We start from the raw sequence: 16,862 nt of genomic DNA on the forward strand, positions 1-16,862 counted from the left end.
CCTCCTAACCTCCATAATCATCATCTTCCCTCTAGAAAAAACCTACAGCAACATTTTCAACAGTTCTTCATAACCATGGCTCCTGGTTTCTTTCCCTTTAGAAGGGATTAAATTCAACCATGAGAGATTCATGGAGTGGAAAGTAGATACAATCTCTGGATCTCTTCCTTTGAGTGGAAGCCAAGAGGAACCATGATCATCTTGCTTCACAAGTGAGATAAAAATCAGAAGAGAATCAAAATATAATCTTCAAATCAGCCTGCTTGATCCAAAAAGGCAAGAAAATATAGGTGTTAAATTGGTTTTTTTTTCCTCCAGAAGGGGGGGAAAAACCAAACAATCCTTGAAAAGAACACAATTCATAAAAGTGCTCCTTTCCCTCTGTTAGCAGCTTGGATGTTGATACACTCCTACCAGCCACCTTCCTTTCCCTTATAATTGCTTCAGGCTGGATTTCCAGGTTGCTAATGAGTCTCAGCTGACTCATATCTCTTTAACCCTTTCTTCTTCAGCATGAGACACCAGTGGCTTTCTATCTTGTCCATGCTGCCAACCATCCCTGAAGCCTGAAGGCACAGCACATTCTGTCACAGATGGCACCAGTGACACCAGCTGAAGTTCTTCGGTGTAAATACACTATGTCCCTCCTCACCCCCCCCTCATGCCCCTAAGCCCCCCCTCTCACCCCTATGAAATCATCACAGGAAAGATCTCCCACCCCCCCCAACCATCCCAACACCCCCCCCCCCCCACAACCAACAACCCAACCCCAACAAACCCCCCACTACCCCAAACAGCCCACCCATCTCTTAAATCCCATGTGCAACCACTACAAATATTGAACCATGGATAAGTTTATACACACACACACACAATATGTAAATGTAGTGCAGTTAAAATTTTCTCTTTTATACAATAGGTTAAAATGTTTTGAAAACAAGGGAGTAAGGGGAAAAGTCAGATAGAATCAGGCATTTGAACAAAATTTAAAATGACAAAACCACTCTCCTCCCTCTTTATGATGAGGCTTTTTATGAACTGAAAATTACCCATGTGTTTCTAGCAGTATTCAGATTGTCTGCAGCAAGAATACCAGTAGCATCCTATTGAGGCGCCAAATGTCTCTTTTATAATATCATCAGTGGCAGAGCAGACTGAAAAATGGGAATGTTTTTCACAATAAATATTGCAAAGATTCGTCTTTGGCTTTCACTGAAAAAAATTAATATTCAGAAAAATTTTACCAGCTTCAGTCAAAGGCCGAAATTAAATTAAATAGGATTCTTAAAAGGATGAAAGAGGGTTCTGCCAGCAAAGTAGAGCTGGAGTGTTTGCCAAAGGAAGGTTCATACCTAGTTTTCCAACAGTTTCTTGTATCTCTTGCTCACCAGGAAGTTATTTTCCCTGCAGCAATGCCCTAGAAATATCTACCTACCTTAAAAGTTGAACTTTGAGCCCAGTTGGGTCTGTGAGGTGTCCATGCTCAGGACTTCATCTTTGATTGGATGCCAGGGTTCTGCAGACATGGAGTACACAACACTTCAAAATGAATGTGTTGCTAGACTCTAACTTCAGAAACAGAAAAGGACACCCTCAGGGTTCAGTGGGCCACATAGTGCAGAAATTCAGCAGATTGTCCAGGCTCACCTGCAAGAAGTCCACGTAGCCATTCCTGCTCTGTGGGGAAAAGATCAGAAGGGAAAGTCCTGTGTCAGTGCCTCAGTAGAAATTAAGAAACTACAAAATACAGTTGATCTGAGAGCTGGCTTTTCCTAGCTGCCTATCTTTGGATCAAGAGATTCTACTTTAGAGGACTAATTCTGTTATTCCACATAAAGAGCTCCCAACATTCTTAGGGAGGATTCTATGTAGCTGGCTGCAGAATCAGATTAAAAACAATTTCACATTTACCTTGCAGGATATCTTAACATTTAGCTAGCTTCTTACTGGATTTTGACTTAAATGGGCCCAATATTTGGCTCCTAAACCCAGAGACTTATCAGAAGAGGAAAGAGAGAAATTCAAGAGGCGTATTTTTCCAAGTATTAAAGAATTTGTAGTGTAGGAGATAATGTTCAGTAGTAAATAATTTCAAAAGTTTTCAATATTTCTAATGGGTACTTAAGTTTACAGGCAAATCACTCCAGTTAATTTGATTTCTACCTAATTATTCATATTCATGGTTTAAGTACCATTTAGTGCTCTTTCATGACCCTTTGTTTTTGAACAGTGAACCTGAAATCATTCCATATGGTTCACGAAATTCACCATGTGCTTGGGAGTAGCATAACACAATTGAGGCAAGCACCTTTGCACATGGCATCTTCTTAATGAACATAGTACACCCCTTTTGCTTAATTAGAGGGGAAATTAATGACTAAGTATTATTTTTCCTTGCAACATGACACATCTGTCACAAAGGAACTTAACATTTCAATGGAATGTGAGGTGTTTCCTCAGTTTACAGTGATATTGTACCTTTCATTAAACAGCTACTAGATCAGCTACCAGAAAAGCAGAGAGAAAGAACTCACATTCCCTAGACCATCTTCTTGATTAATAATACTGGAATATTACCTGTGCCACAGAAACCAGTGGGCTCTATTTTGACCTCAATCATCTTGATGGTAATTTACACAGAACATTGTTTATTTGAATTCAAATATACAAAAGCTCATCTAATATTAATTAAATCAATCTCATTATAAATGATTGGTGCCATATGCATCCTTTAGACAATGTAAATTAGATTATCATTAAATGGATCATCATGGCCAAATTATGGGCATATGGTCACCAAGTGTTTTTCTGTTATTTTGCACTTTGTTGTGAAACGAGAGGTTGGGATAATGAAAATGATCTTTCAATGTAATGTTGACCTAAAACTTCTAATTATGATGAATACATATTTAGTCCAAAAAATAAATATGGCCCTTTTCTAGTAAATCTCGAAGGATCAAGGACGTTTTTAGGAGTAAACATGGTGGAAACAGTGATTTACTATATTGCTATAAGTTCCATCCCGGGAGAATACTTCATCTAAGCACAGTCCCACGGAAGTGAATGGATCTACAGATAGAATCATAGGACTGTAAGGGACCTTGAAAGGTCATCTCATGGCACTAATGGCCAGGAGCACCGCCAGCTTTTCTGCCGCCCTAGGCAGCAGAAAGTCCCACCCCTAAATGCTGCCCCCACAGAGGCAGCGGAAGGTCCCGCCGCCGAAATACTGCCGCAGTCACCGACCCCCAAATTGTAGCGCCCTAGGCGACCACCTAGGTCGCCTAATGGGTTGCGCCGGCCCTGCTCATGGCAGGACTAAGTATTATCTAGACCATCGCTGACAGGTGTTTGTCTAACTTGCTCTTAAAAATCTCCAATGACGGAGATTCCACAACCTCCCTAGGCAATTTATTCCAGTGCTTAACCACCCTGACAGTTAGGAAGTTTTTCCTAATGGGCAACCTAAACTGCCCTTGCTGCAATTTCAGCCCATTGCTTCTTGTTCTATCCTCAGAGGTTAAGGAGAACAATTTTTCTCCCTCCTCTTTGTAACAACCTTTTATGTACTTGAAAACTGTTATCATGTCCCCTCTCAGTCTCCTCTTCTCCAGACTAAACAAACTCAATTTTTTTTTCATTCTTCTTTCACAGGTCATGTTTTCTAGACATTAAATCATGTTTGTTGCTCTTCTTTGGACTCTCTCCAATTTGTCCACAACTTTCCTGAAATGTGGCACCTAGAACTGGACACAATACTCCAGTTGAGGCCTAATCAGCATGAAATATAACGAAAGAATTAATATGTGCATGGATAGCTGCCTGCACAGAGCTATCATAGAATCATAGAATATCAGGGTTGGAAGGGACCTCAGGAGGTCATCTAGTCCAACCCACTGCTCAGAGTAGGACCAATCCCCAACTAAATCATCCCAGACAGGGCTTTGTCAAGGCTGACCATAAAAACCTCCAAGGAAGGAGATTCCACCACCTCCCTAGGTAACCCATTCCAGTGCTTCACCACCCTCCTAGTGAAAAGGTTTTTCCAAATATCCAACCTAAACCTCCCCCACTGCAACTTGAGACCATTACTCCTTGTTCTGTCATCTGCTACCACTGAGGACAGTCTAGATCCATCCTCTTTGGAACCCCCTTTCAGATAGTTGAAAGCAGCTATCAAATCCCCCCCCATTCTTCTTTTCTGCAGACTAAACAATCCCAGTTCCCTCAGCCTCTCCTCATAAGTCATGTGCTCCAGCCGCCTAATCATTTTTGTTGCCGTCCGCTGGACTCATTTTTGTTGCCCTCTGCTGGACTTATATAGCCCCCATTACCATAGTATCTGAACAACTCACTGTCCAACACATTTATCCTCACATCTTTGGGAGGTAGGGAAGTACTATTGTCCCCATTATACAGATGGAGAAACTGAGATACGGAGTGACTTGTCAAAAGTCATACAGGAAGTCTGTAACAGATCAAGGAATCCTAACAACTGGATAATCCTTCCTCTCATTGCAAGATTGAAGCCATAGGTCATGGTTGTCAGTAGACTCTGGATACTAACATGCGTAAGGATTGCCCATAAGGTTTTCACATTTCCTATATCAGGCTCATGAGATTTAAGGCACCAATTCAGTGAGGCACTTAAGCATGTAAGTAACATCAGTGAATCAAAGGGACTACTCATGATCTTAGAATTAGGCATATGCTTAAGTACCTTGATTGACTGACACCCAAACTATTTTCACTACAGGTGTGAAGAAGCCTTTCTGAGCTCACAAATAATCAAACATTCACCTAGAAACATCCCTCCTAGTCTCATTCTCTACACATCTTTCCTATATCAGACCTTCCATTTGTACTACAATCTCTGAATTTATGATGATGCACTTAATTTTACATTACTTAGGAATTTTATTCCTGAAAGATATGATAGAAGAAAATAATTTCACGGAATATAATTTGCCTAGTGAGAAAAGGGCCCTCAATATTACCCTATTTATAACTTCTTGAAATATTGGCAATTCAATTATGTTTAGTCTGCCAATTATTTTCCTTCATTTTAAGATATTGTTTGATTTATTGTCTAAAAAATATGCCTTACCCACACTTAATGGACCAAATTCTCCTTCCTGACTCACACTGCCATATGTATTCTACATGTGCTCCACAAAATAATCTACTGATGCTAACCATTTGATACAAGCATAGCCAATAAAATGTGCACTGCAGAGAAGAGAACTGCAATGTATGTTGTGAGAAATTTTACATTAGATATGAATTGAATTCATCTACAAAGCCCAGTTTGTAAAGGGGCTTCAACGTGGCCTCTAAAACTGTACCTGCAATGTTTCATACCAATGATTTTGACATGCAAAACTCAAATTCACACATGAATACATTTCAGGGAATTGTAACCACCTGATTCACATATGCAATGCAATTCAAAACACAGAAATCCTGCTCCTCCCCCGTCCCCTGCATTAAAAACCCATTCGATGAAATCTTGACTCCATTAACTTCAATGGGGCATGATTTCACTCCTAGGCTTTGCAATATTACAGGCAACATTCTGGAGGCTATTTGAACTCACATCACTGGATTGATAATCCAGGAGTCTGACCATTCCCCCCTAGAACCAGGTGTGGTGGCTGAGTGGTTAATGAGCTCAACTATATTTCTTAAGGTTGTGCTTTCAAGTCTTGTTCAATTATATGCTGAAAGGCCCTCTCCAGTTCTCTCTGCTGCAAAATGAGTATCTGATCCATTGGGTTAGGGCAGCCCAAGGCAGTCACATGTGATGCTGGCCACATCGGTCCCTTGTGTACTACACCTCTACCCCGATATAACACGACCCGATATAACACGAATTCGGATATAACGCGGTAAAGCAGTGCTCCGGGGGGGCGGGGCTGCGCACTCCGGCAGTTCGATATAACGCGGTTTCACCTATAATGCAGTAAGATTTTTTGGCTCCCGAGGACAGCGTTATATTGGGGTAGAGGTGTATTAGCAATGAAATTGACATGCCTTAATCATATTAACCCAATGAGCCATTAGCTCAGGGGAACTTTGACTTTACAGGCTGCTTTTGAAGAGCCCATAAAGTTCCAATAATATGCCAGGAATTGGAGCAGTTCTTGTAAAGTTAAAATTAATTTTTATCAATAAATCCTAATGCTTCAGCTATGCATAAGAATCCCTTTTCCTTGAGTGATTCTGACTTTGGTAAATCCTGAATGAGCAGTTTGTGTTTAATGATAATTTGGATTTTTTTCCTAAGATTTTATATCATATATATCTTTAATTTACTCTACAGCACCTTGATTATTGGATGAGTGCTTTATAAATCAAAATACTGCTTGTGCACATGCACATTCCTCTTATTTCATGAATTGACAGTCCAATAGCTGCAAACCTCTTTGTTAAAATCAAGTCAGCTCTGCAAGCTACACTCAGAGATGGAGACGATCATCTTCAGGTGATTTGCTCTTGCTAGTGCCATTACAACTGAAGGAAAGATGTGTCAGCCCCCTACTGTTAGCATGCACTTCCACTTCATTGATGGTGTGGAAATGAAATCTCTCCCCCCCCCCCCCCCGCCCCCGCCATTTACAGCAGTTCATGAATGTTTGTGATAAGAACTGCACCAAGGGATTATCCACTGACTCTAAATCCAAAGAATACCCAATGGTTTATGTTTGTTTGCACAAGGACAGGACAGGACAAGATGTGTGGAGATGCATGCTTGTGTGCCCTGAATAAGTAGGCAGATTTCTTTTTTAAAATCAGACCATTTGTCAGGGGTATAATGGTAATCAATAGTGCATGCACATCCTGAGGGGGCATGTATATAATATACATATATATATAATGTGTAATTCAAAGTTATTTAAACAAGGGAGTATTTATTCAAAAAATAGTACCATGAATAGAGACTAGACAGGAAGTGATTGTAAGCTAAAATGCCATAAGATAAATAACAAATTCATTTTGAGCAGTATAAGTGCCATTAAAAGTATGCTACCCAAACATCTGGGATTAGAGAGTCACAGTACCCGGTGTGTTTACAGCCAGGGTCAGAACATTCATTTACTGCAGCACACTGGTCTTAGTGCTGCAGTAGTTGAGCTAGATCCCCAGATAGACCAGAACACAAAGGTACACCGGAATGCAGTGTCTGACCAGCATTAAAGAAACCATTGCTCAGTGCTGGTTACTTTTTCAAGTACCACCTATTGTCTAATCTCTGTTGTTTAAGCAAAAAAAAAAAAAATTAAGCTAGGAAAAAAGTCTCCAGTGCTAACCTTCAGCTACTAGAATCATGGTACACTTTTAGGAGATATTATATGAAGATAGAATGCTAACTCAATAGGACAACAATTTACAATGGTTTACAATTAAACTAATATTTTCAAGGTTTCCTCACTACCATAAAGAGCCTAATATGTTTTTAAATGGAAGTTTGGATTCTGGAGCACAAATTTGCACCCAGAGGTGGATTCTACAGCAAATTATGCAACTACAAGAGGTCTTGCATATAAATATCTAGAGAGAAATGGAGCAGAGGCTATGCAGTGTGCATGATGGTGGCAGAAACCATGAAAGTGGTAGACTGAGACTATGTTCAGAATATGAACGAGAGGCTTCTAGGCAACTCTCTGACACCACATTCTACAGGCCATTACCCTCTGATCCCACTGAGGGTTACCAAAAGAAACTACACCATCTGCTCAAGAAACTCCCTGAAAAAGTACAGGAACAAATCTACACAGACACACCTCTAGAACTCCGACCAGGGGTATTCTATCTGCTACTCAAGATCCATAAACCTGGGAATCCTGGATGCCCCATCATCTCAGGCATTGGCAACCTGACAGCAGGATTGTCTGGCTATGTAGACTCTCTCCTCAGGCCCTACACTCCCAGCACTCTCAGCTATCTTTGAGACACCACTGACTTCCGGAGGAAACTACAATCAATTGCTTTGCATAATGACAGGTTTCAGAGTAGCAGCCATGTTAGTCTGTATCCTCAAAAAGAACAGGAGTACGTGTGGCACCTTATTTGTTACTCTCTAAGGTGCCACAAGTATGCCTGTTCTTTTTACAATCAATTGGTGATCTTCCAGAAAACACCATCCTAGTCACCATGGATGAAGAAGCTCTCTACATGAACATTCCACATGAAGATGGACTACAAGCCGTCAGGAACAGTATCCCTGATAATGTCACGGCAAACCTTGTGGCTGAACTTTGTGACTTTGTCCTCAACCACAACTATTTCACATTTGGGGACAATGTGTACCTTCAAATCAGCGGCGCTGCTATGGGTACCCACATGGCCCCACATCATGCCAACATTTTTATGGCTGACTTAGAACAATGCTTCCTCAGCTCTTGTCCCCTCACATACCTACTCTACTTGCGCTATATTAATGACATCTTCATCATCTGGACCCATGGGAAAGAGGCCCTTGAGGAATTTAACCAGAATTTCAACAATTTCCACCCCACCATCAACCTCAGCCTGGACCGGTCCACACAAGAGATCCACTTCCTGGACATTACAGTGCAAATAAGCAATGGTCACATAAACACCACCCTATACCGGAAACCGACTGACCGCTATACTTACCTACATGCCTCCAGCTTTCATCCAGACCACATCACACGATCCATTGTCTACATCCAAGATCTAAGTTACAACCCACATTTGCTCCAATCCCTCAGACAGAGACAAACACCTACAGGATCTCTATCAAGCATTCTTAAAACTACAATACCCACCTGCTGAAGTGAAGAAACAGATTGACAGAGCCAGAAGTCACCTACTACAGGACAGGCCCAACAAAGAAAGTAACAGAATGCCACTAGCTGTCACCTTCAGCCCCCAACTAAAACCTGTCCAGCTCATCATCAAGGATCTACAACCTATCCTTAGGGACAATCCCTTACTCTCACAGACCTTGGGAGACAGGCCAGTCCTCGCTTACAGAAAGCCCCCCAAACTGAAGCAAATACTCACCAGCAACTACACACCACACAACAAAAACACTAACTCAAGAACCTATCCTTGCAACAAACCCTGTTGCCACTCTGTCCACATATCTATTCAAGTGACACCATCATAGGACCTAACCACATCAGCCACACCATCGGGGCTCATTCACCTGCACATCTACCAATGTGATATATGCCATCATGTGCCAGCAATGCCCCTCTGCCATGTACATTGGTCAAACCGGACAGTCTCCACACAAAAGAATAAATGGACACAAATCAGACATCAAGAATTATAACATTCAAAACCAGTCGTAGAACACTTCAACCTCCCTGGACACCCAATAACAGACTTAAGAGTGGCAATTCTTCAACAACAAAAACTTCAAAAACAGACTCCAATGAGAAACTGCAGAACTGGAATTAATTTGCAAACTGGACACCATCAAATTAGGCCTGAATAAAGACTGGGAATGGATGGGTCACTACAAGAAATAAAATAAAATAAAAATCCCCATGCTAATTTGTCCCTACTGTTACTCACACCTTCTTGTTAACTGTTTGAAATGAGCCACCCTTATTACCACTACAAAAGTGATTTTTTTCAACCTGTTGATAATAGCCCACTAATTAAATTGTCTCGACCCCCCCCCCACTTGGTAAGGCAACTCCCATCTTTTCATGTACTGCTATATATATCTTCCTACTGTATTTTCCACTCCATGCATCTGACGAAGTGGGTTTACAACTTACTTGTGTTGTACACAATGAAGTGGAAAGTAGTAGTAGTATCACAAGATACTTTAATGAATAACCCAGACTTGGTTTCGAATATATTTTGGCATACTATCTATCTATGATTAACCTGATCTGTTATGGATGGAATAAACAGCACTAATATTAGTACCAACATAAACACACTATTTTGACAACCAGTCATAAATAACATGCTTCACAGTTATATAGAACAGATTCAGTAACGCCTCACTTAACGTTGTAGTTATGTTCCTGAAAAATGCAACTTTAAGTGAAACAATGTTAAACAAATCCAATTTTCCCATAAGATTTAATGTAAATGCGGGGAATTAGGTTCCAACTGTGGTTGAGAGGTGCCACTGGCTTACCCCACACAGGCACAGCCCACAGCAGAAAATGAGGCAGGCAGGGACACTAGGAAGCACCTTGTGCAGCAGCAGTGGCAGCTTCCCCCCAGAAGAAAAGGCACTGACTTTGCCATGGGATACTTCAGGCCCTTCTTCCCATCCCTGCTCCACCTCCTCCACAGAGCACGCCGCGTCCCCGCTCCTCCCCTTTCCTCCCAGCACTTCTCTGCCACCAAACAGCTGTTTGGCAGCGCTTAGGACTTTCTGGGAGAGAGGGGGAAGCGCTGAGAGGGAGGGGGAAGAGACAGAGAAGAGGAATTTGTGCAGTGCTCCCTTGTAAAGTCGCTGCTCTTCCACAAAATCTTACAAGCAGTGGACAGAGCAGGCAGCCAAATGATGTTATAAGGGAGCATTGCACAACTTTAAATGAGCATGTTCCCTAATGGAGCAGCCACATAACTTCAAAACAACGTTAAGCTGGAGGACGTTAAGTGAGGAGTTACTGTATTCAGGTTATGCTTAAAGCTGTCTAACAGCATATAAAATATGCATCCTATAACTCAGGGACATTTCCAGAGGCAGCTCCCTTTGGTACATGATGACCTATGGGAATTTTCTTTAAAGATTTTCATTTCAAGATCTGTAGACTCCATCTTAAACAACCATTTGCATTTCAGATCTGTGCAGTTGTTCCATGGGTCTTCCAGTACAATATTCAAAGATTACTATTGTAGTTCAGATTAGAGCTACAACGTTAGCTCTCTCAGAAAGGGTACACACACTATTTTTCCTTTGCAAGGGCGGATGTGGCTTAACTGTAGGAATAAAATTATGCCAAATTATTATAAGAATGGTGTTCTTTCAATACACAATAAAAAGTATGAATTTTCAACTAATAGAGTATAAATCAAGTGAGTGTTTCTAATCTCATAAACTATGAGAATAAAGTTCTAGTCGTCTGTAAAAACATCAAGACCCCGAGTGATTTACTGTGCATCCCACTTATTCATGTTACCCAAGTCATTTTTATCAGTCTTTCCATGGTCTGAAATGTCACCAAAGGCTATGGAGTCCTGGAAGAAAATGTCAGAAAATATTTCTCAACCAGATCATGGTAATTAAACCTGTGAAGATCTTCTTGCTTTGGATTCTCTTTGTGGTTAAGGAGTGGTAGTGATAGCTTCAGTAAAGGCCAAGCTTTATGAGTTTCATATAAGGAAGAAGACCATAGGGGAATATATGAAAGCACATGTAGTGAATGTCCTTTAAGGGTTTTTACTGCTCCATAATAGCTGAAGTGATGCTAATGACAATATCTGTTAAAATTGTGATAATTTATAACACAGTTATAGTCAGTGCCTATTCCTGCTCCCTTTGACTTTAATGGCAGAGGACTGAGTCTTCATATAATACTGCTTTATCCTAAATGTCTCTTAAGCATATATGTGCATGCACACACGCACATGGAAACAGGAATCAAGCAATCACTTCAGCCACCAGTGAAATGCTGGGGTAGAACGCAGAAACAATTTAACATTTTGTAGGAATAAATAAAGACGGCATGACAAGTTAGGACAGGAAATGAAGAATATATTACACTGTTCCATTAGCAATTGGAATAAAGATGAATTTGAAAAGATACAATGTACTGCAATTGTAACCCACACACTTTCTGGGTGTGGTGTTCAGTCCCATCGAGTGGCACCGAGACCACTTAGTTAAATGAGTCTGCTCTATAGTCAGTTGGCCTTTAGCTGTATGTAGTAGAGACTCATGCACTAAGCTCCAGAGGTCCCCAGTTCAATCCTACCTGCCGATGACTAGGGTCATTCAGCGTTACACAATCACCTTTATTGGCCTTTGTCTAACAATGAGACTATTTCCCTATGTCTTTCAAAAATTGATACAAGAGCTTTAAAGAGGTCAGATATTACGTTTTGCTTTTCCCCAAACATCTGCAGCTACAGAAGAAGTGTTCCCAACACATTCTCAGAACAAATGTAATGTTGCCAACACTTTCAATTTTATCATGAGACCCATGATATGTGGTGATTTTCTGAAAGCCCTTGCTCCTGGAGTCATGTGATCACACGAGACGCTCCATTTTAATTTTTGGGAGGAAAAAATAATCTAGCTCTCTTGGTTTCAGAGAAAAGCTTGAAAAGGTGAACCCTAGAGGCTAAAAAACAAACAAACAAACAAACAAACAAAAACCTCACCAGAAGGCATTTAATAATCAGTCTAACATTTATTAGTTTTAAAATTTCTTGATTTTTAAGATAATCTCCTGATCTGGAGTTGGCAATAGAGAAATTAGAAAATAAATGTGACACTGTAAAGCCCTGACATTGTTTTAAAGTGTGAACGAATTTAAATATACATTGTACATATCAATTTAAACATGATAATACAATATACCATATGTTAACAGAGTTTAAAGCAATATATCCCACATATAGTGAAAACAAATTAGTATAATTGTTTGCATTTTAATCTGTGGCATGGGCCAGATACATCCATATGCTTGGCTTCTTTGTGTTATGCCCATGCCACAGAGCAATTGCAAACCTCTCTTAGCCAGTCAGTTAAACTGGGTTTATTGCTGCTTTGCATTATTGGAGCAATTGTGTAATCTAGCCCATATATTTGTATATAATATAGTTCTAGGATGGCATTTATAAAATGCCTAGTGTGGATTCTATTGTTCAAACTGAAGCTACATTTTGTTTACAGTGTGATATCTCTTTATGGTCTCCTTAAAAATAAATATCTACTTTGGGCAAGAAATATTAGGAGGCAACACAAAGACAGGAAAACATACTCACCGCAAAATAAAAGTACCAAACATTATAAAGAAGGTATAAATGGATTAGGAGTCTACAAAGTCTAGAAAGTCTGCATCACTTCACATTAAGATGAACGTGAAATTGTCTCACCCAATCAAACTGCAAGGAGGCTACACAGTCTGTGATACATGATGAAATATGTTCTCCTAGTTATGGATTTACTTCACTCTGTGTCCAATTTACATATGGCTATATCTTAGCAAATATATAGGATGTGAATTTCTATATCTTTTGCTGATGGCGGTTATTAGCTAGTCTGAGTGCAAGGATTTGCATAATCTGCATGGTTAATTTTTGATAACTATATGCCAAAAATACAAATAACTCTACTCTGATTGGTTTCTACACTCAGAATTTTCAAGCTCTTTGCCAATCACCAAACCCCTACGCCAGCTTTTCAATCCTGTTTGAGGAATCAGAAAAATTCAATCTTTATATGAAGGAGAACAGGAGAAATCCTGCCACTGCCTCAAGCAAAGATGACAATAAAGAGGGAATTTAAAAAGAGTTAAGCACGTGGACTCATTTTCTGCATCCCTTCCTTCAACCATGCATTACAATTTCTTACAAATTATTAAGGCATTTGGAGAATCACAACCAATTCCTGTTAATTCAGTTTGGAATACAATGCAAAAGTATATTACAGTAATTCTGTGCATAAGAACTTTATTATATTAATTATTATTATTATTAGGATGACAATAGCACCTAGAGGCTGCAACTAAGATCTAATCTCCACAAGCATTGTACAAACACATTATAAACCCTTAGGGGCAGAACTGTCTGACTATCTAAACAGACAAGATAAATTGAAAGGGGTGAGGGAAAGGAAATATTATCCCCTTTTACAGACATGGAATTTAAGTAAAATTAATTGACATGTCCAAGATCACACAGGAAATCTGTGGCAGGGCTGGGGATTGAAATCAGAGCTCCTGAGTTTCAGACCTGTGTCGCTGTCAGAAGGCCACTCTTCCAGTATGGCCTTCAGGAAGGGAGGGCAGGTGGGGAGTGGAAATTAGAGAAAAGAAAGAAAAATAAAAGAGAAGAGGCAGACAATTGCAGGAGTTGGAAGAGGAAATACAACAGTACAGTAATGTTTCAACTTTTTCTATAATAATTTACCTTTCAGCAATTTGACAATTTTTCTTTTAGTGCCTCTCTTCTTTTAGTTAACATTTATTTAAAAATTCAGTAAGGTAATAACTTGAGGGTCCTTCATGTAAACTTGGTAACAGCCATATCCTTGGCTAATAAAATCCTTTGCCTTCAGCCTCAGTGGTTATTCATTCCAGGTTATGGTTATTACCTTGTGAGCAGAAAGCACCCTCAGGTTATCATTATAGGAACACGAAGAATAACTTTGTTAGATCATAATATGAACAGAGACTTCTCCATAATCAAAATGATACAGAAGCCTGAGCAGATACATTTAAAGTTCTGTTTCTACACTGAATCAAAAGGTAGAATTAGAAACACTTCTTTCTGCTGTTCAGATTCTTTCCAAACAGCACAAATTAGCCTGCTTGCTGTCTATTCCCTGAACTCTTATTTAAAATGATCAAATGTATGAACTTATGATCACAGAAAACCTCCAATACAGTTTTGCAGTACATCAATGAACAAAACCAGCATTTTTTTCAATTAGTGTAAGAGACTTTGAGTGGTTGCGTGAAATCTGTGAGCATGAGTGTGACTGTATCAGCAGGAGTGCAGGTCTCTGTGGACATGCAGAAGAGAGATATATAATCATGAATGAGATTTCCATTTTAAATGACTTCTTATTTTCATATTCACATGTAAGTAAATGTGCATTGAATGATGAGTGCATTCAGATTTTCAGACAAATTAAGCAGATAGTTCTACATTTGTCCAGCATGTTAAAAACAGCTGGATTCACCCACTAATGGTTAAACACTTACCAATACCCCAAAGCTAAAGCTGACCAACTATATATAGATATAATTTTCTAGTCTCTCCTCTCGCCCGCCCCAAAAAGGATGAATATTTACATCACTTAGACATATTTATTCTGTTCCAAAGACTTTGGAAGGGCTCAGTTTAAACTTCCAAAGCACCATTTTAAATTAAAGAGGACAAGCAACGTTTCTATTGTCCTTGGAATCAAAGATTGGCAGCAGGTTTATGATTTTGTGGCAGCTACAGTAAAATGATCAGCATGAAGTCTTTGTGCAAACTACAATTGTGAGCACAACACAGGCAAATTGTGTGCACAGCTAACAGGAGCAATTTCTCAGTGCAAAACCTGCTGCATGCCCAAAAGTAAGTGGGTTTTTGTTTTTGTTTTTTTTTATGCAGGTTAGTAAAAACATCTGTCTATTAAAGATACGAAATGAAAAATGACACCACCACCCTCCAGAATTTAGGATTAGGACCCATCGCCTTTCCCTGCAAGAGGATGGACCATAGGGTCCCAGCTGCCTTGAGAAGAGTCAGACTTGGCCAGCAGCAGCTGAGGCTGCTGAGGGAGTAGACCATTCATACCTGCCAAGCTCCTGATTTGCCCCCTTAGATGCTTTCCCATGATTTATTTGTTGACTGCTATCATGTGTCTGCCATGTTTATTCTGATTGCAAGCTTTTCAGACTGGGGCTGTTTTCTTTTAGGCATTTGTACAGCAGCCAGCACAGTGGGTTCACAATCCTGATTGGGGCCACTAGGTGCTAATAGAATACAAATTGTAAGTAGCAATAATAGTAGGTACTAATTGAACTTCTAAATTTGTGGAGGGATATGCATCTTTAGAGAATCACTGAATTGATCAGCATGTTGCCCTCATGGACTGATGTTTTAATAGTCCCCATCAACAAGCAATTAAGTGAAACAACAACAAAACATTCTGAAATAATTATCAGATTTACCCATCTGTTGATAACATTATAGAATAATGTTATTTTTGTATGACAAAAACTGCACTCATGCACACACACAAACCTTCAAACACTGCTTACCCAAAGGCAACGTACAGACAGGAGATAACTATGTGATTTAAGCTTGGACAAGGATAGACCTCACATTTAATTAATATGAGGAGGGATTGAGTGCCTCTATTGTAACCAATTGATTGTGCTCATGGGAAAAGAAGATTTGAGCTAGTGAAGTACTGTGTCAGATAGGTCAACAGAAAGTGTTCAAGGTGATCTGAAGGACTCCTAGGGTCAATTATGGTTAGTATTGTTGTGAGATCCAAAATCAAAAGCAATTATGGTTAGCAATAATCTAAAGTGAGAGGTAGATTGCTGCCATTTTAATCACTGCAGCTTCAGCTGAATGAAAGAATCAGAATCCTAATGGAACTATCTGAAACATGTTATCTGTGGGATTGTTGGCGTCACTAGGCATAGCTACCAGGTAACTCGGGGGGGGATGGAAGGCCATAAGTGCTGATGAAACCCCCCTGCTCTGGGTCTAAGTGAGCCACAGTAACTCCATCTTGTGAACTTTAACCAGCCTCCATGCTAACAGCCTAAATGCTGAAGCAGAATATGTAACGGTCAGCTTTTTTTAGCAGACAGCTGCAGTTTCGCTCACACTAGCAAAAGCAGTAGTGATAACGCGGGGGAAAGGGGGAGGGAGAAGCCTACTACTTCTTAGCTTGCAAGGCCAAAGATAAACATGCGGATGAGAACTTTTCTAACACGCCACAATGTACTGCCTGCTGTAACTGCTGTCGGGAAGGGAGGGGTAAAGGGGGGAACAGAACAAAGGCTTGCACACAAACAGCTTGGAATATAAAATGGGAAACTTGCTTGTATTTGCTGCGCTTGATTTGAGACTTGCTGGTCTCCTAGTGCCTATTCAGAGCTCTTGGATAAATTTGGTTTGCTTCTCCACCCTGGTGTGTCTATTGGTGCGACGCACACCGGGCAACGAACCCTGTTGCCCCC

The sequence above is a fragment of the Emys orbicularis genome, chromosome 3 (assembly GCF_028017835.1).
Source record: "Emys orbicularis isolate rEmyOrb1 chromosome 3, rEmyOrb1.hap1, whole genome shotgun sequence".
NCBI classification, from domain to species: Eukaryota; Metazoa; Chordata; order Testudines; family Emydidae; genus Emys; species Emys orbicularis.